This window comes from Galeopterus variegatus, unplaced genomic scaffold (genome assembly GCF_000696425.1).
Source record: "Galeopterus variegatus unplaced genomic scaffold, G_variegatus-3.0.2 Scaffold3067, whole genome shotgun sequence".
In the NCBI taxonomy this organism is placed as follows: domain Eukaryota; kingdom Metazoa; phylum Chordata; class Mammalia; order Dermoptera; family Cynocephalidae; genus Galeopterus; species Galeopterus variegatus.
In genome coordinates this window covers 36,601-55,203 of record NW_007729178.1, presented here as the reverse complement: position 1 = coordinate 55,203, position 18,603 = coordinate 36,601, and positions in this window count along the sequence as shown.

Below are 18,603 nucleotides of genomic sequence, written 5' to 3'. Positions count from 1 at the left end.
GGTTTCCCCCCCCCCTGCCGGAAAAGCTCGGGAAACCAAGGGAGCCGGCGCCTTGCGGCGGGATGGGCCGCCCGCCTGCCCCCCCTGGCTGCCGGCGGGGCCCCCGGCGGAGGCGCGGCCCCCTACTGCATTCCCGGGCGGTGCTGAACTGGACAGCTCCGCGCGCCCCGCCGCTCGCAGGGGGCCCGCCAGGAGGGGGCGCGGGCCGGAGTCCCCCCTCCCCCGGGAGCGGCCAGGCCAGGGCAGGGCAGAGCGGGGGCTGCTTTGCTCTCTGCACCCCTCTCCCAAATCCGAGAACGAGCGCTCTGCTGGGCTCCCGGGGCCGCGAGGAAGGCGTCGCCAGAGAGAGCTCGCCCCCTCTCGCGCTCGCACACTCCCCCTCTCCCTCCCCCCGTGTGTTCCTTCCAGCTCAGCCTCCTTCTCATGCCATCTCTACGTGCCCAGAGCTCCAAATACAATCCTCCCATCGCAATCAGACGGGCACAAACTTCCACCAGCCCTTTCTCTGCCTGGAAGCGGGGAAAATAGAAGCCGGATGGGTAATTACACACACGGCCTCTATGTGTTTTTTTTAAATCGGCGTTTTCACTTTGCTTTTCGGGGGATTTGTTTTATTTTATTGGCTCATTAGATGCATCTCCTTTTGGTTGTTCCTCTCTCGTCTCTTTGTCTCTCTCTGGCTAACAGGGGGTGTGCATTGCACTGTCTGTGTCTCTCTGTAGTTTTCCGTGAAATTCCAAATCTTGCTGCTACAAGCAGACATTTTGGAACGATTATTCATGGAAAAGGGTTCAAAAGGGTGACCAGGATCTGGGGCTTGGGCAATAATTTCTGTCTCAAGGATAAGCATGTTTGCAGAGGAAGCGGGTGAAATGTGAATTCTTTTAACTTTCCTATGTCATTCATAAACTTGGAAGAGATAAAAAAAATCTCCTTGCTTTGAACACCAAAACATATAAGCCTTTCCTCTTCCATAGCATATTAGTTATCCTGGGTTAATTATAGCATCACCTCTTGTTTCTATACGTGCAACTTTTCCTTAATGTGACCCCAGGAAAAAATCTCCTGCTGCTACTAATTACATTTTTTCTCTGATCAGTTTCATAGTTAAGTGAGTGAGAGCACATGAGGCAGAATGTAGGTGCATGTTTTTGATTTTTTTTGGGGGGACCCTAGAATCTTATGGGTCACTTGGAAGGGGTTAGAGATGTTTCAGTCTCATAACTCAATTATTCCATACTTTCTCCTCTCTACCCCTACTTTTTGTCTTGAGACCATTTGCTTGACAATTTCTCAGTGATCTGGTGATTATCAGAGTACGTAAAAGATGACTGAATTAAAAACAGACTTGCTCTGGTCTAAAGCCCACTGCCTAACTTCTTTCCTTCAGCTTGGAGTTGGTCTGAAGGTATGGCCAGTGCATTCTTTTCGGCATAGAAAAACAACCTGCTTCTCCACCCTGCACAAAATTTCCTTTTTCCCACTCTCTGTTCCCTTCTCAGAAGGGAAGGACTTCTACGAGGGGTGATTACTGTGCCTCTGGTACCTGGGAGACAGTTCTGGTGTCTGGAAAACAGAACCAAGATTTCTGCAGCCTCTGCTGAGGCACCTTTAGGGTACAGCAAGAGCTATGCTGCAGGCTCTGTCCTGTGAGGATGGGGATGGGAATTGGGATTCCCACTCAGCAGGGAATGGAGCAAGTTCAGCCAGTGGCTCAGGCAGGTGATTTTCTTGGCTCCTGTCCTTGAGAAAAAAGCGAGCAGGCACCAAGGCCTCTTAGACAAGCTAGGCATTTTGGGGGGAGTGGAGAGAAGCTTGAGTGTAGTCACCTGAGCTTGAGATACTTGCCCTCACTTATTCCTGTCACCTTGGTTGCCTTTGACCTATCCAAAAAGTCCCTGCAGCCTGGAGATAGAGCCCTTCTTCTCATCCCCCAACCCCTTTCAGACTAACTTCTGCACATTTGCTCAGAAGAAATCAGTAATAGAGGCTCAGAAACTTCTGATTTTCCACAGAACCTGCTAACATCTCAGCCACTGACAGCGACTGAAGCTTCAGCAGCAGTTGATTAATCTTCTGGCCAAATAATCATTGAGAAAAGGAAAGGGGGTGGGGGAGGAAGGTATCAGCTTTTAGGCTGCCAGCAGGGAGACAGAGACTTCTGGGGACAGAGCAGACCTGGGGACACAGCTTGACTCTGTTATTTGGTAACTGCGTGACTCCAGAGAGAGCTTCAGCTTCACCATATGGAAAATGGGCACCTTAGTATCTGCCTATTCCTTTTTGAAGTTGTTCCCAGCTACCCCTTTCTTTTCATCACCCGCCACCCTATTCAGACCTCTATCATCACATGTATAGGACTGGACTGTGTGTGTTCTTCTCCCTTACTGCCTTGTAAGCCCTTTGAGGTCAACAGCCGTGTCTTGTTCACTATTACATCTTTGGGACCTAGTGCAGGGCTTGATACATAGTAGATGTTTGATAAACAACAGCTGAATGATTACGGTGAAGATTAAATGCTATAAGACAGGTGAAGTGCCTGGCACATAGTAGGCGCTCAACAAGTGTGCATTTCTTCTCATTTCTCCTCCCCTCTTTTACATCCAGATTTATTTCCAGCTTCTTCTTCCATGTAAATCATGTACCACTCCCCTCCCCCCTCCTAATCTAGTTTTACTCCTTGGATCCCTTCTGCAGACCAGGAAAGGATGACTGGGAAGAGCTGGCTTGATGAAAACCCCATTAGATGGTTGGGACTCACCAGGCACAAATACTTAGTAGCTGCTGAATAGATGCCCTTAGGGGAACAGCTTTGTGTGTCCACAGTTGGTTACTTGGGAAAGGCTTAGAGGAAATTAGCTAAAATGCCACAGGCCTATTTTGAGCTGCTTCTTTGATGGAGTGAAAATAACATGGGATTTGGGCACAGCAGACCTGGCCTTGAAGCCTAAGGCTGTCATTTCCTCATTGTTTGACCTTGGACAGTCATTTAACCTCTTTGGAAATTTGTCTCTTTGTCTGTCTAGGAGAACCATGTATATGAGTCTTACAGTGGGGTTGTCAGTGTTACATGTTAATAGTAATAACAACAGCTCACATTCATTGGGCATTTGGTGCATGCCAGGTACTAACCTAAGCTGAATCCCACAACAATCCTATGAGATAGGTATGAAATTATTTCCGTTTTCTAGATGAGGAAACCGAGTCACACAATGGTTTAAGTATCTCCTATAAGGCTGCGCAGTTAGTGAGCGGCAGAGCTAGGAGTCTAGTCCAGCATCCTGGCTTGAGAGCCTGTGTCTTAACCACTGTGTCTTGACCCAAGGTACGAGCTTTCTGAGTAAGGGTATTACACCAAGGCTATTAACTTCTTCAGTCCACAGACTCGGCAAGCATTTACGGAATAACTTCTAGGTCTCGGGCATTTCCACAGATTCCCACATTTAACTCCAATAGTCCTGCAAATGCATATTGATAACTTTTCTGATAGGTGAGTAAACAGAGCCTCATAGAGGTCATTATCAAGTCTCAAGGTCATATGTCAAGTAAGTGGAATAGCAGAGATTTGAACACTTTACAGTGCTTCAAGTTTTACTAACTACAAGACCAAAGTTTACTCATCTGTTTATTTACTCGTTTAAAGAGTTGAGCACCTACTGTGTGTCAGGTACTGTTCTAATTCCTGGTGTGGTGGTGAGCAGGGCAGACACAGTCCCTGCCTCCAAGAACCTGCAGGCAAGCAGGAGGAGGAGGAAATGAGGTGAAGGATGCTGTGGGGCATGGAGCAGGGAGACAAACCCAATCTAGGGGTGAGGGATGTCCTCCCTGAGGCCAGGGAGGGTGGTAAGGGAGCTGAGAAGAGGAAGGGCACTCCATGCTGTGAGACTAGCTTGTGCAAAGGCCCAGAAGTGTGAGAAAACATGATTGGCCAGTTTTAGGGGAAAAAAAGTACTAAGTGTGGCTGTTCCTACAAAAATGATGGGAAATGTTTTAGGCTAAGCTCCTGCAGACCGTGGAGAGGAGGCTGGTGGGATAGGGAATGTGAGACACGAACCTGGAGGTGGGGAGACAGTAGGGCGCTGTTGCCAGGCTCCAAGCAAGAGAGAATGTTGGCCTGGACCAGCAGAGTGGCAACGGGGATGGAGAGAAGAGGAGATAATCAGGGGCATTTGGGAAGAAACTGATGAATATTGGTGCCCATTACTGAGATGGGCTGCTGTGAGGAAAGAGCGGATTGGAGCATGTGTCGGGTGTGGGGAGTGGGGGAAAACCAAGAATTCTGCTTTGGTCACGTACCTAGTTTTCTACATCTTGCTGCCTCTTCACATCCTGCTCCCATTCTAGCTCTTCTCAGCATGTGAATTGATTAATTGGGAAAGTGAATAACTTATTCAATTGCATTCTAGTCCCAGTAGAATGTTAGCCTCATGAAGGCAGGGATTTTGGTCTGCTCCATTCACATTGTATTTCCAACACAGAACAGTTCCTAGTGTGCAATAGCTGCTCAATAAAAGTGAATACTCTATTGATATAAAAACCCAAATTCATGCCTGCTCTGTGTCAGGCATTGTGCTGAGTTGCTATGGATGTAGATGAGATTAAAATACCTAAATCAGGGAGACTGGCAAGGAGAATCCAGGGCACTGCCACCAGCCTGGGAGAGAGCTGTGAGCATCTGCCATTCCTGCTGTGTGCTCCCACAGCCCCCATGCTTCTCCTCTTGTGACACTTCTCCCCGTGTTTTGGGATTGCCATTTAATGTCTGAGCTTGTCTGGCACATAGCAGGTTCACAATATGTATTTGATGAATGAATGAATGAATGAATGAACAGAATAAAAATGTGTGCTGTGCAAGTCCAGGCCAGGAAGCAGTTATTTCTGTCTTGGAGTGTCTCTGATGGCTTTGCTTTGGTGACAAGCTAACCCTCAAAAGCCCGGGGAAAAGGTCACAAGTGGTCAAGGAAGAGAGGAGGGCATTCCAGCGGAGCTCAGCACTTGCAAATACAAAGAGGCATGAAGCAGTATGAAAAACCTCAAGGAGGTTGGTATGACTGATGGGGATGGACAGGAGGCTGGGGATGAATCCAGAGAGACTGCTGTGCCTGGGGCTATGGGACATCCAGTGGCATTTCTGTCCTTGTGGCCCTTACCCAGGGAGAAGCAATGAAGTGGAAAAAGAACAGGCTGTGAAGTCAGATGGACCTGGGTTTGAATCCCAGCTCTCAGTGTGACCTTAGGAGCTGGTTTCACTTCTTCAAGCCTCAGCTTCCCCATCTGTAAGTGGGGGTAGCAGGTGACTAGTTTGTTCCTTTCTTGGGTCCTTTGTACTTGCTATTCCCTCCATCAGAATGCTTTCCTCCCTAGGTCATCATGCAGGTCCTAGCTTCAGTATCACCTACAGAAAGGCATTGCTGTTTACACAATTTAAAATGGTCTCTGTCTATGACATTGGCCTGTCTTGGTTTCACTGTAGCGCTTGTTGCAGCCTGACATTCTCTGGTTTATTATTTGAAATCTCTCCCTGCTCACCTGCTTCCCCCAGGATGTGAGACCATGTCTATCTTGTTTGTTACAGTATCCCCAATGTCTAGAAAGTGCCTGGAATATCGTAGGTGCTCAGAATGGAATGTTTTTTGAATGCATGAATAAGATCATGGTTGTTGGGGTTAAATAAGGGGAACTTCATTTTGGCATTTGGAAAACAGGGGGAGCAGGTCTACAGAAGCCCCTGACCCTTGGCAGGTGGGGAGGGGGTGGAGAAAGTCGAGGGTGGCCCCAGATGCTGATAGGAGGACAGAGTGTGTTCAGGGGTGAGGCAGAACGAGGGTCAGACCTGGGAAGGCAGAGCTGGCCAGGCACCACGCTCGCTGCTCCTCCCGGGCCTGCTCTGCTCTCTTGACCCCACCCTGGGCCCACTGTGGATACTCAGAGGCTTCCAGCCCACAGCGCTGTTCAGCCCATACTGGGACATACCATGCAGAGGCCCCAAAAGAGCTGCCAGCCCTGGGTTGGAGGGAAGCAGATGCTGGGAGATGGTAGGTTTTACTCCTGGCAACTGGGAGCTGCTGAGGAAGCCTCAGGGAGCCCCAAGAGCCTGCTGTCCAAGAGGGCTGGGACAGTGGGGGGTGGAGGGAGGGGAGTGGGGGAGGGCAACCCAGCTCGTAAACTGGGGAGTGTGTGTTGGGGTGGGGTGGAATTTAAGCCTGGGGACAAAGGAAGCAGAAACTCCATGTGTAGGGGTGTCCATGACAAGAATTTCCACAGAGAAGTCACTTTCCCACCAGATGGCCACCCCCCATTAGAGCTCTGAATCACCAAACATGCTACCCCCTGGGCTGGCATGGGATTTCCCCAGGAACTGAGCTACGGCAAAGACATGGATAGAAAATTAATAATAAAGTTACAAAGTAGAAAAAATAAAATTAAAAAAGGATATGTAAGGGTGCAGAGGAAGAGCGAGAAGAAGAATGTTAAAAGGCAGATGGGGCAGGAAGAAAAGGTCATTTTCAGTGACTTTTAGGGGAGGAGGAATCCAATGGTGGGCGGAGAAAGCAAGGTGCAAGCAACATGCTTGGGGGAGCAAGTTTGGGAGAGGACAGAGACAGGTCCTGAACAGCCTCGTGACCAGACTCAGCTCCTCACGGCCTCTCCCTCTGCCACTGTCCCCCACCGTGCCTCTCCTCCAGCCCAGCCGGCCTCCCTGTGTTCCTGGATCCCACGCTCCCACGCCCACCTCAGGGCCTTTGCATCACTCTTCTTCTACCTGCAGTGCTCACCTCCCAGCAGCCGGCTCCTTCCCTCATTTCATCAGGTGTCTGCTCAGAGAGGCTCAACTGACCACCCAATAAAAGCCTCCCTCCCCCACAATCGACACTCTTTACCTGCTTAATTTTTCTCCTTGGACTTCAGCAGCACCCCTCCCCTCCCATACGTCTGTATTTTCTTATTTATAGTGTAAGGGCAGGGGCTTCGCTGTGTTACTGTTATAGCCCCTGCCTCTCACATGGTGTCTGGCACATAGTCGGTGCTCAGCAAATATGCATGGACCAAACGGTAAAACCTCTGGGTCAGTAGGGAGGGAAGTAAAACTCGAGCAGGGAGAAGGAGGAAGGAAATGGGAAAGGCCTTGCTGGAATATCCCGGGAGGGTCGGCCTGGAGCTCTGCACAGGGAAGGCAGCAGTAACTCCAGAAGATGCTGGAGGTTTCTGAGAGGAATAGGGAGGGCTTTGGATGTTCCCGGGCAAAGTGGAACCTGGAGAGGTGACAAGTAGAAAAGAAAAGGAGAGAACTCCTTTCTGTGTTGATTTCAGACGATCAGGAAGGAGGCGATTGCTGGGGTGTCAGGGCTGGGCCACATGCAGCCTGGGCAGTCAGGTCCTGGTGCTCATGCTTCCTAGCAGTGTGGCCTCAGGCAAGTGACAGCAATCCCAAGTCTCAACTGCTCTGTCTGGAAAATGGGGACAGCATCGTCTGCTGCAAGGTGCTGTTCTGATGATTAAATAAAATAATGTAGAAAAAGTACTTCCAGAGCCTACTCCACAGTAAGCCTAAATAAATATTAGCTACATGTTGAGTTCCTATTGGTTGTTATGTGCTTTGAATAAAATACAAAAATGAAAAAGACGTGGTGCTTGCTCAGAAGCGATCACAGTCACATGGAGAGAGCCCTGCAAGTGGAGCTCAGTGTAATGTAGAAAACAGCATGAGGTTGGAAGGCAGAGGTGGCACACTGGGGCACACCCTGAGAGGGCAGGTGACGCCACCTGGGTACTCAGGAAGGGCTTCCAGCAGTTGGTGACAGCCGAGCTGGGTCTTGAAGGATGAGTGGAAAACAAGGAGGCAGAGGTGACCTGGGAAGGGTTTTCTAGGCAGAGGAAATAGTAGATTCAAAGATACGGGGTGTGAAACAGTCACTCAACAAAAGATGTTGAGCACCTACTATGTGCTCAAGGCACATCAGTGAACAAAATCGGTGTAGTCTCTGCCTCCAGGAACATCAAGAGAGACACTAAGTAATTGACTACACAATTGATTGTTTAATTGCAATCCTGGTAAGTGCATGGTATATTTGTGGGAGCTACAGGTTACCGTATTTCAGCAAAGTGCTATGAGGGAAGAGGCAGAGATCAGCTGGAAAAGGAGGTGGGGCCAGGTCAGGGACGACCCTGAGTCAAGCCCACTGCTTACTGTGTGCCATGCTCTGTGCGATGGATACAAAGATGAAGAAAACCAAGTCTGCCATTGGTGGGGACCAATGATTGAATGTGGAGTAAGCAAAGGAGGTCCAAAGGGTGGGTGACAGGGGCTTCATGGAGGAGGTGACATTTGCCCCTTCTTCCAGTTAAATAACCATCCCTTAGCCCACTGTCCTGCCTTTCAGGAATGGGGCTTCCCTACCCTGCAGGATCAAAAGGGCATAATCACATCCAGGGTGGCTCAATAGCAAAGTGTCCTGTGCTGGGCAGAGTTCCTTCTCTGGGCCTCAGATGCAAGTAAAGGAGGCATTGGCATTATACTGAGATACAGACCCAAAGACCAGCTTGTGGGAGGACCAACAGGCTGCTCCTACACCCAGGTGGTGTCAGGGCCACACGCTCTAGAAATCCTGGCTCCATCCCTCCCTCCTGAGCTTGGGACAGGTTGTCCTACCTCTGTGTGCCTCTGTTTGCTTATCTGTAAAATGGGTGTGATGGCGGCAGCAGGGAACAGTTATCATGGAGATTCAGTGGGGGTCTCTCTGCTGTTAAGTTTTTATTATGAGTAATTATGTTCTGCCAAGTGTGCTGCCAATCCCATAAATGTGGCTGGCCAGGATCCTTACAGAGATGGTCAAACCCGCTAAGGGTTTGTGGGAATGTGGTGGTGGGGAGGGCAGTCAGGGTCTGAGCACCTATGAGATGTGGCCCAGCTCCATATCCTGTTTTGGCCAGGCCTGATTAGAAACAAACTGTATTGGGTGGACAACGATCGTGCCCCCGATGGGTTTTGTAGAGTGTCAGATTCCTCCTTCCCTAAAATAGCTTCCTCTTCAACTACCCTTGGGGGCCTGAATCCCCCCATTGGTGTCAGTTGGGGTCTCTTGTATGTTTGTGGGCAGTCTCTCATTCCAGCCAACAACTCACTATGTGCTAATACGTCAACCCACTCCAAGGACCCGCTTGGAGTTCGGAACCCACTGCTGCACAGAGGGAAATGAGAGGCCTCCACAGGCACCTGCAGGTGGATCTCTGTCCCCAACCCTACCCCTGCCCCCAGCTGGGCTAGGCTTGGTGCCCGAGCTAGGCTTCCCCAACCACCTTCCCTTGGTCCTTACCGCCTTGTGCTGCAAACGCTGTTTCTTCATTTTTCCTGAGAAGCCCTGAGTTCTGACAGGCTGGGTCCTTGTCCCTCATGGTTGTCATTGTGCTCTTTGCATCTTGCACAGAATTTGGTATAGAACACGGCCTTAATAGGTATTCATTGATAAATGGGGGGAAGGGGTGGAAGTTAGAAGAGGAGGAATACTGATAATAGCAGCACATTCTCTTTAATGACAGGAGAATCCTGTTGACCATCATGTTACCATGACATTTGCTGAGCATGGACTGTGTGCCAGGCACACATCACGTCATATGAAAGAAGAGGAGGAATACTGATAATAGCAGCACATTCTCTTTAATGACAGGAGAATCCCGTTGACCACCATGTTACCATGACATTTGCTGAGCATGGACTGTGTGCCAGGCACACATCACGTCATATGAACTCATTTAATCTTCACAGCAAGCCCTCGAGGGAAGTTCTGTCATGTCTCTCATTTTACAGATGGAGAACACGAGGCACAGAGAGGTTAAGCAATTTGCCCAAGGTCACACAGCTAATATGTGACAGAGTCAAGATTCCAGCCCTGAGGATCTCACACTGTAGAGCCTCATATTAATGGATCACTTAGTCCATGCAAGGCACTTTCTCCCTTAATGCTGCAAAATCTTGGGGAAACTGAGGCTTGGGGAGGTAACTCAAACAGTTTGTTGGTAAACCAAGCAGCCAGCAAATGACAGAGCCACAAATTGCATACCTCTCTGCCTGTCTGCAAGAGGATCTTCTTAGCCTTCGCTTCTTCCCAGCCCTGTGTTGGGCTGCAGGGCTTGTGCCCAGGCTGCTGCTGCTGCTAAGGAGTTATATTTATCTGGGGACACCAAACTGAGTGGGGTCTAGAAAGAACATGGGGGCCGGAGTCAGAAGACTGGGTTAGAGTTCCTGTGACCTTGGGGAAGGTGCTTCTCCTTCTCAGAGCCTCAATGTCTTCATCTGGGAAATGGGAAAAATAGCGATGACTCCCTCAGTACAGAGGATTCATCTGGATTCATTTATATCAAGCGCTGTGGACCGTGTGGTACCTAGAGCACTCAAGGAAGGCTGAGGGCGTGGCATTTCCTTGCATAGAACCTTTGATGACATCGACAGGGTGTGAGAGATCTGCCTGTCTCCTTCCTACCTCTTCCATCATCCCTACTCCACTGCTCAGCCTCCCCCCAGCTCCCCCTACACACACAGTTCCAGCCACACTCCCCTTCTTTTTCTGAACAAGTCAGGCCTTTCATGCTATTAATTCTCCCCCATTGTCTTGGAACAAAGATACACATGTAGATAATCTGCAAAAGGGCACAGATCAGATAATGTCATACCTGCTAGTTCTTTTCCAATCTTTCTTTTTTTCCTTTTGTTTGTCTACCTCCTCTCTATGTACATATCACTCTCCCGTCTCCTTCATACCCATGTTAACAACCTGTGTACTTCTACATGACCTTGCAATCATAAACAAGTCTTACTCACGCACACATACTTGCACATACCCGAATACACATTCACATGGGGGGTTGGGTCGCAGTTTTTCAAAGGGATTATATGAGGCACATTCTCTGCATCTTGCTTTAGTCATTCAAACAACACTCATGGGAATTCCTCCAAGTCAGCTGCAACAGCTCTAATTCATTCTTTTAATGGAAGCATTGTATTTTATAGTAAGAAAGTACTATAATTTCTGCATTTGGTCTTCTATTGATGGACATTCACTTTATTTCCTGTTTTTCACCCCTGCTATAAACACTGCTGCAATAAACATCCTTGTATGTACATTCTTCCAACTGGAGCTTTTATTTTGATGGAATAGATTCCTAAGAGTGGGATTGCTCAATTGCAGGGCATATGTATTCTTTATTTTAGTCAATGTTGCCAGATTGCTTTCTAAAAATGCTGTAACACTTTGTGTTTTCTCAAACAGTTTATGAGCCTACTATTTCCCTGCATCCACTCCAGCAATAGGTGTTAGCATTATTTAAATTTTCGCCTGTCTGATGGGGGCAAAATGAAATCTCATAGTTTCAGTTTCCTGCACAACTAGTGAGCTGTGCATTTTTTCATGTTTGTTGGGCATTTAGATTTGTGCCATGTCTGCCTATTACCCTTTGCCTATCTCCAGTCCTCCTTATCATTTCTTAGTTTGTAATAGCTCTTTGCATGTACAGATATTNCTCAATTGCAGGGCATATGTATTCTTTATTTTAGTCAATGTTGCCAGATTGCTTTCTAAAAATGCTGTAACACTTTGTGTTTTCTCAAACAGTTTATGAGCCTACTATTTCCCTGCATCCACTCCAGCAATAGGTGTTAGCATTATTTAAATTTTCGCCTGTCTGATGGGGGCAAAATGAAATCTCATAGTTTCAGTTTCCTGCACAACTCGTGAGCTGTGCATTTTTTCATGTTTGTTGGGCATTTAGATTTGTGCCATGTCTGCCTATTACCCTTTGCCTATCTCCAGTCCTCCTTATCATTTCTTAGTTTGTAATAGCTCTTTGCATGTACAGATATTGACCTTTTGTTTGACATCTGTTTTACAAATAGTTCTATATTCAAATCTCTTATTTTTATATTTACTTTGCGAATGACATCTGTTGCCATAAAAGTAATTTTTGGGCTGGCTGGTTAGCTCAGTTGTTTAGAGCGCCATCTCGTAACATCAAGGTCAAGGGTTCAGATCACCTTACCAGCCTGCTGCCAAAAAAAAAAAAAAATGTTAACAAAGATAATTGTTGTTAGTAAAATATGTCCTTCTTTTTAAATGTGACTTTTAAAAAAAATGCCCTCAGACTACTCTTATCATCTACATTTCTTCCAGGATATTTTTTATTTTAATTTTTCTTGGCTAACTCATAATCCATCTGGGATTTATTTATGTCTAAGATGAGGTTTCAACTTCCTCACAAAAGAAAGCTGGTAGTGCTGGCATCACCAATAAAACAATTGCTCCTTTCCCAACTGAACTGAAATACCATCCCTGTCATATAGTAAATTCCACGAGTTCTTTGGTCTGATCCCCACTCTATTCCACAGATCCACGTATTGCTTTCTCATCAGCACCATTCAGGTGTGATTATAGGGGCCTTAATATGTCCTAGTCTCTAACAAGCCAAATTCTTCTACCATATTCTTCTCTCTCATACGATCCGGTTATTCCTGGCTCTTCACTGTTCTACATGAACTTTGAGCTTATTTTATTCAATGGTGTCTTAGTCATCACTGTGTCTCCAGTGCCTCAGATGGGGTTAGACATTCCGTAGGGAAGCAGGAGATGTTTGTTGAATGCAGTGGCTGCTCTTTTTCCTCTCCAATATCTCCTCTCCTTCCATACCTAGGACTACAAGACATTAAATACGAGTGGTATTCAAACCAAAAGCAGTAACATGGAAACATGCACAGAGCAGACAAATCTAACTGAGTGAAGAAAGCTTCAGAGTGCTGAGGCCCTTAAAGCGTTGTCACATTTGAGGCCCTTGAAGCACAGAGATAAGTCATTCATTTACCTAACACCTATTTATTGAGCACCTACTGTATGCTAGATCTTATTCTAGGGTCTGGGGAAATAGCGGTGGCCAAGGCAGACACAAGTTCAATTTCAGTTCAGTTGGTTGTTCACTTTATGGTAGAATCACCCCTGAATCTGTGTGTTGGAAGAGAAGAATGTGACAATGGTGTCATGTTATTTTTTGGTGTGATGACAGTCATGTAGTTATGTTTATTTTAAAATAGAGTTCCTATCTTTTAGAGATACTTACTGAACAATTTACAGATAAAATTGTTTAAAGTCTGAAATTCATTTCTAAATAACCTAGGGTTGGGGGAAATGGGTGGAAGTATAGATGAAATAAGACTGGCTATGAATTGGCAATATTGGAAGCTCAGTGATGGGTTAATGGGGATTTATTATACTATTTTATTTTTATTTATATTTGAAATATTCCATAATAAAAAAGTCAAAAAAAAATGCATGCAGAGCTTATGACGTTGCAGGCATTGTTGTATTTGTCTTATATTCATTAATTCATCAAATCCTGCAAATGGCTCCATGAGGTAGGTATGATCTTCCCAGTTTTACCGATGAGGAAGGCGAGGCTCAGTAACTTGCCCGGGGTCACAGCAAGTGGCAGAGCTCTCTTGCCACATGGCCTTACTCTCAAGCACCACATCCTACCGTTTTTACATCTACTGTGCGATTTCTAATGAGCCTGTGAATGGAGAGCTACATAGGACGGGATTATTTTATACAGCAGGAAGGGCTGCGAAACATACAAAACAGGAATATGGGAGCGAGAAAGATTGGTAGAGGGAGAAGGTGGGACTGAGGGTGAAGGGGGTGAGGGTGATCAGAGAAGACCCCTCCGAGGAGCTGACGCCTGCACAGAGATGGGAAGGCAGTGTGGGGAGTTCAGCCAGAGGGACCGGCAGGGGCAAGGACTCTGAGATAGAAACAGAAAGAAGGTCGATGGGGCTAGAGGACAGTGGAGAAGGACAAGAGCTGTATGAGCAGGTGGCCGGTGCTAGATTCCACGGCAAACCACGGTAAAGTGTTTTTAGGTTCAAAAAAAGTGAACTAAGACATTTCAGTGAGATCATAACGATTTATTGGATTTATAAGATCAATGATCATTTAAATACACTTTCCTACATCTTGCGATGCTCAATTCATCTATAACAGAGGAGTAATTTAATTCTGAAGCCAAATTAACTGCTCTTTGCCTTCTTGCAAAGTCACCCGCTTTTGATTTTTTTTCTTTTTTTGCATAACTTAATTTGATTTTTTTTTTTGCTTTTGCCACATTTTCTCTAGCTCCTATACCCTTTTTTGGATGGTTATAGCGTTATTATCTTATTATTAGTCACTAAGCAGGGATAATTTGCTTTTCCAATTGATCTATGCTGCTTATAAAATGCTACGTCAACTGGGAGCACAGTCTGGTTAGTGAGTTCTCAGAGCCAGTGTAGACAGACAACTGCGTATGTGACAAGCTGGGGACCAGGTGATGCTGATTTTCAATGAGCTGAATGTATCTGTTGTCAACCAGTCCAAATGTTAGAAGACTGTCCACAAGGCAGATTCTCAAGGGTGCAAGTTGTGGTAACTGTTTGCATTAAACTCATGTTGTGTGCGCTTAATATTTTACACAGTTCCTGCTGGTTTGTATTTGTTCTGAGAAAATTTCTGATGATCTTGGGTTCAATGGATTCTGCAGAAAAAATGTCCCTGTGCACAATATCTCTCCTGGAAAATGGCTGGCTATCCACATGCATCTGTAGTGTAGCCTTCACACAAACTACACTTATTTCAGTAGAGTGGAAATATGTACGTGGGGCCAATAAACCCATCAGCCTGGAGAGCATTACTGGTGGATGATCGAGGTTTGGGGTATACACAGTTGCTTGGTTCACTTTATGGTAGAATCACCCCTGAATCTGCATGTTGGAAGAGAGGATGATGAGGAAAGAACATTAAATGAACTAAAAAGAGAGGCTATAAAATAAAACTTATTCTTTGGGAAAAAGCAAGCCCAGAAGAAAGGACGAATTTTTTCCTGAATGAGTATTCCTGGTCTGTCCTTTCCTGCTGTTAACTAGGCAGGTTTTTCTGATTCTTGACTGGTTTTGGTGGGGGAGCTTTGGGATACAGAATCAAGAAGAAAAGGGGAGAGGGAAATGGACAAGAATCCTCCAGTTAGGGCTCAGGAGGAATTTTTCATGATGTTGGAGGAACTGGAGGGGTGAAGAGGGGGGCAGACGGGAATAGAAAGGTAAATTTTAAGAAATGTTGCTGCAGATTATGTGTCCCTTTATGGTGTTTGAGAAACATAATGAAGAAGCATAATTAGGTTATCTTGGACCTTTTGGTTGCTAGATTGATTCTTTGACTGCTACACCTCTTTGTGGACTGGACCATGTGGGTCATGGCTTCCACAGGGTTACAGGGAGCGAAGGAGCTGGATGCTGGAGGAGCTTCTCTGATAAGCTGGTAGATTGGCCAAAGATTTGGTGAAAGTTCATGGCAAAATGTGCAATTTAGACATTAGAATTTGTCTTCTGGTTTTAGGTGTTAGGTAAAAAAGCCAAAGGAAATAAATAGCTCTAGACGGAGTCGAGAGACCTATATATTTGTCTTTGCTTTACCAGAAGATCCCTTCTTTCATTCAATAAGTTATAAAGTGGCCAGTTCTATGTGCCAGGCCTGAGCTAGGTGCTGGGCATATAAAGATAAATTGTCCACCTTTCCAGGTAATTTTTAGCTGTGCATTGAAGGGTGAGTGGGAGCTTATAGACAGAAAAGGAAGGGAATTTTAGGCAGAAGTAGCAGTATGTGCAAAGACACAGAGTCTTCCAAAAGCAGAGAGCAATTCAGTGGACTTCAAATCTAGGGTATGTGTTCTTGGAAAAAAATGTGAATAATTTCTCTGTTGTTGGCATTGAGGATGTTTCCATTTTTCATGATTATCATAATCATTTTATCTTGAATAAGTCACACCCCTTTTCTGTGCCTTGATCACTCTATTGGCTCAGCAAGGACACTGAAAGAGACATAGGGGGTTCACAATGTGATGTTCATGAAGTTCTTTTAATAAAAGAATTCTATGGCCCAGAGCAGACGGCTGCCTTCCACACTCTCGCTTGTATGCAGACCACCTCCTTTCCCTGCTCTCCTTGTCCCCTGGCCCTCTGTCTCCTCTCGATCCCAGGGGCTGGATGGGAATGCATTCGATGAGTGACATCTTGCCAGACTGCATGGGTTCAAATTTCTGCTCTGTCACTTACTAGCTATGTGAGCACATGTGAGTTACTAAATCTCTTTGTGCCTCAGATTCTTTTCTATGTAAAATGGGGATTTATAGTAGTGCCTTTATGTCTTAGTCAGTTATTGCTATATAATAAACCACCCCCAAACTTAGTGACATCACCAACAAGCCTTGTTTTTCACACATGCATCCGAAGGAGGAGGGAGAGGAGGGGCTTGGGTTTGGCTTACCCGGGCTGGGCTTGCTAGGCTGGGCTCCAAGCTGCGCATTAAGCACAGGTCTTCTCCATTTGTCTTTCATCTTTTTTGGATCCCTGGCTAGGCCGAGCATGTTCTCATGGCAAAGGAGGAGCATGAGAGGGCAAGTCCTTGTGGCCAAAGCAGGTCAGTGGGGCAGGAAGGTGTCCCCCCATAGCAGGACAGGGAGGGCAGCGAATCTTTGTTCAGCAGTAATCCCAACTATCATACGAGCACTGTGTCACAGGTTGTTGCGAAGGTTAAATGATTTAATAACTTTAAAGTGCTTATAACAGTACCTGGTGTGTAGTTAGTGCTCAATAAATAATAGGCATTGGTAGGGATAATATCAATACTAGAAGTAATATTAATATGGGTGTTTTTGTTAGTATATGCACACCTCAGATACTCTTTTCAAAGTACGCATCACACTAAAGTGTAAGTGTCTGATAAGACAGTATAATGCAACCTCAGATACTTATCTTTAACAGCAGACAGTTAAGCCAAGGAAGTGAGTGCATAAGGATGGAGTTTTGAGAACTGGTAAAATCTAGTGGCTAAGAAAGAGGGTTCTGGAGCTAGTCAGATTTGGATAAAAATTCCAGCTCTGCCACTGTCTGATTGAGTGACAATGGAAAAGTTTCTCTTCTTCTCAGTGCCTCAAAGGGTTGTTGTGACTTTGATAAGCTAAAATAAGCAAAGCAGGTAAGATAGTGCCTGGCACATGGTAAGGTCAGCAAATGCCCTTGGAGGAAAGGTCTGTAGTGCAGGTGGGAGGGGGCAGAAGCCTCTCACAGAGCTGGAGCCTTACCAACAGGTGGTCCCTAACTTCACCTCCGTCCACCGGTCCATTCCACAAATATTCATTAAGCACCTACTGTGTGCGAGGCACACGTGATAGAGCCACGTATTCACTTCTGCTCAGTAGTTCACTTTCCTCAGAGTAAATTCTGTGGAACGTTAGTTCCACCGGATGTTAAATAGAGTTATCAAAATTAAAATGACCACATGAGGGTTCCGTGGCAAATCAAGTTTGGGAAACTGCATTAAACAGCGCTCAACAGGCTCCACGGCTGTGGGATTTGGAGCCTTGCCTATGCTTGTGTGCCTTGAGGGGGATGTGGAATGCAGGTTTCCAGACTTGTGTGGCCCTAAAATGTTGAAGCTTCTGGGGCTGTGCTCTCGGGAACCTGGCTTTGGGAAACCATGCTATAATTCCTTAACATCTCCCAAGTGTGCGTCTTTCTCTAATCCCTGTCACTGTCCGCTGCAGGCACCTCCTCTCACCTTGCCGCCCCCACAGCTCCATTCCTGATCTCCATCGCTGACCCCAGGAAGTGGAGAGAGCTTCCCAAACTCGTGTCCTTCACTGGAGCCAGGCACTGTCTCCCCACGCAGGATGCGGCACTCTGCCCATGTGGTTTCTGTTTTCTTTACTTGGGGTGTCTTCCCTCCTCCTCTGCCTGTTCATCCTCCATGATTCTGCCCCTCCGGGCATCCTCCTGCTGTCCTGGCCTGGGACTGAAGCCCTCTTTTGAATCTTCTTGGTCTCCACAGCTTCCCTCTTTCATACCTAATTCCTGCCTAGTACCTGCTGTCTCTTTCCCCTCATATTTTGAGAGCCTCAAGGTGGGCACAGCAGTGTAGCCCAGAGGTTAAGCTCACATGCTCTGCAGCCAGACTGCAGGGTTTGTATCCTGTGTGACTGTGGGCACCTGTCTGTGTCTCAGTGTCCTGCTCTGTGAAATGGGAATAACTATTGCAGCACCTCACAGGATGCCATATGGAGGAAGAAGTAGCCTTTGCTACCCATTCCCTGCTCTGCTTATTGGGGAGGAGGTGACAGAATGTCATGGAAGGAACTCAGACTTGGAATTCCAGCTGTAAGACAAAGGGCAAAAGACTTCACACCTTGAAACCTGAACTTACATCTCTGCATAATGGGATGATTCTATTTCTATTTCTATTTTATAGGGTTGAACTGATGATAATCTGAGGTTATGCATGTACCAAAGCTGACACAGAGTAAATGCTTAATAAATTTTTAAAAAAATTATGTAGGCTTGTACTCAATCAGTCTCACAGACCTGGGGCACACAATTCACTGGGCTCCCGGAAAGCCAGAGTAGGACAGAATCTACCGTCTCATTTTACAGATGAGGAAACTGAGGCCCAGAGAGGGCCAGGACTCACCCAAGGATGCGCAGTGAGTAGGAGTTAGTAGATCTTAGGTAGGAGCCCAGGTCTTCCTGACTCAGTCCGGGGA